This window comes from Tachysurus fulvidraco, chromosome 19, assembly GCF_022655615.1.
Source record: "Tachysurus fulvidraco isolate hzauxx_2018 chromosome 19, HZAU_PFXX_2.0, whole genome shotgun sequence".
Taxonomy (NCBI): domain Eukaryota; kingdom Metazoa; phylum Chordata; class Actinopteri; order Siluriformes; family Bagridae; genus Tachysurus; species Tachysurus fulvidraco.
Genome location: NC_062536.1, coordinates 18,552,595 through 18,555,094, shown reverse-complemented (window position 1 = coordinate 18,555,094; position 2,500 = coordinate 18,552,595). Strand labels below are relative to the sequence as shown.

Genomic DNA, 2,500 nt, shown 5'->3' with positions numbered 1-2,500 from the left:
CCTCTTTTCTCCTACTCGCCGCTTTCTCTCTCTCTATCTCTCTCTCGTTCTTTTCTCTCTCTCGCTCTCTCTCTCTCTCTCTCTCTCTCTCTTTCTCTCCTCTTCTCTCTCTCTCTCTCTGCCAGACGGAGTGGATCAAAGACAGCTTTCTCTCTTTCAGAAGATCTCCTCTGCAGCTGAAAGGATCTCTGTGGGTCACTTATTCATACAGACGGGACTAATAACGACAATCCACAAGGAGAAGTGAAATAGTGGAGGGACTCTTCTCTTAGAATAAACACACACACACACACACACACACACACACACACTCACACACACACACACACACACACACACACACACACACACACACACACACACACACACACACACACACACACACACAACACCACACCATTTATTAGAAACTACTACACAGACACACACATACACACAGACACAGACATACACACACACACACACACACACACACACACACACACACACACACACACACACTCACACACACACACATACACACACACACACACATACACACACACACATACACATGTATAGAGAAACTTACTACACAGACACACACATACACACAGACACAGACATACACACACACACACACACACACACACACACACACACACACACACACACACACATACACACACACACATACACATGTATAGAGAAACTTACTACACACACACACACACACACACACACACAGAAACTTACTACACTGACACAAACCTAAGGGTTTAGTCTGACGCTCACTTCTAAGACTGTGGTTAATGAAACACATGTAGTGATTAGTCACGTATCAGCGTCATGGTTACGTCATCGCAGTTATACTGAGATCATAATAAAGTGTAATAATAATGATGTTGGGGCTGGGAGTCATAGCACTGCCACTATAATAATAATAATAATAATAATAATAATAATAATAATAATAATAGATTTTGTTCACTATCATTGATCTCTTTTCCTCTTTTAACAAGTTCAACTAGGTTTAACTATAACTTTGTATATTAAAGTTATGAACTCTGTGTGTGTGTGTGTGTGTGTGTGTGTGTGTGTGTGTGTGTGTGTGTGTGTGTGTGTGTGTGTGTGTGGTACATGCTATAAAAAATAGGACTGTGTTTGTTAGAATTGTAAAATAAACCTGTCCATATAATTCTAGAATAAATATAAAACCTAATAATGATGACATTCATTTCATCATGAAAATCACAACAATTAATTAGATCTTAATAAATTAAACAAATTAATTTTATTATAATTGTTTCCATGGTCACGTATCTACGCTCCTGCACTTTTATTTTATTAATCAGATCTTTGGTAAAAATAACAAACATGACATGGTGAGAAAAAGTGACCAGAGGTGTAAACTATCCAAATCAACACATCTGTAAACATCTGCAGAAGATCAACTAAAAGTGTGTTGTTAATGGTCCGTATTAATTCACATCTAGTTAACCTGATGGTTATAGAGTGTCTGTAACAGCACACACACACACACACACACACACACACACACACACACACACACACAGAAAAAAAACTCAGCTCTCATCAATCATGACCAATGGCTTTGTACTTGGCTGTGAGAGTACAGAGGCGAGGATCAATAAGCAGTTTCCTCTGCTTCCAAACATCCTCAGGCTGCGTCTCAGAGCCTCGGCGTATCACAGGCGGCGGTAATTAACCAATCTGTAACGACGTAATAGCTGTCAAGCAGCACACACCCCTAATTAATGACCAGACTTAACAGATATCTCCCTGAAGCACCGCACTGAGGTGTGGGGGGAGAGGTGTGGGGAGAGAGAGAGAGAGAGAGAGAGAGAGAGAGAGAGAGAGAGAGAGAGAGAGAGAGAGAGAGGTTAGAGAGAGAGGGGGGACAGAGAGAGAGAGAGAGAGAGAGAGAGACAGAGAAAGAGGTTAGAGACAGAGAGCGAGAGAGAGAGAGAGAGGTTAGAGAGAGAGGGGGGACAGAGAGAGAGAGAGAGAGAGAGAGAGGTTTAAGAGAGAAGAGAGAGGTTGAGAGAGAGAGAGAGAGGGAGGAGAGAGAAAGAGAGAGAGGTTTAAGCCAGAGAGAGAGCGAGAGAGAGAGAGAGAGAGAAGTAGATGAGAGATAGAGATAGAATAATGAGTGTAGAGAGACGCTACTTTTTCCCTCTTCGAAGAAACGACATCAATTTTCACTCTCTCGCGACTCTCAGAGAGACTACCTACTATCGACATTCTCCTCTCGCTCGTCTCTCTCTCTCCTTCTCTCTAAGCTCCTTCTCTCTCTCGCTCTCTCTCTCTCTCTAGCTCCTTCTCTCTCTCTCACTCTTCCCTCTCTATCCCCTCTAGACTCTCTCTCTCTCTTCTTCTCTCTAGAGAGAGAGAGAGAGAGAGAGAAACGTTCTCTCTAAATGTTTCGTTCAGTTTATTACTATCTGAATAGGAATTTTGAAAGGAAATGACAGACAGGCCTAGAATATTTACACACACA

The 2,500-nt window shown here is 41.9% G+C and overlaps 1 protein-coding gene across 7 annotated transcripts in view; it reads right to left on the bottom strand.

The window, feature by feature from the left end:
* sox5 (SRY-box transcription factor 5) overlaps window positions 1–2,500 on the bottom strand; it is a 226,343-nt gene that overhangs the window by 46,394 nt on the left and 177,449 nt on the right. The window lies entirely within an intron of this gene.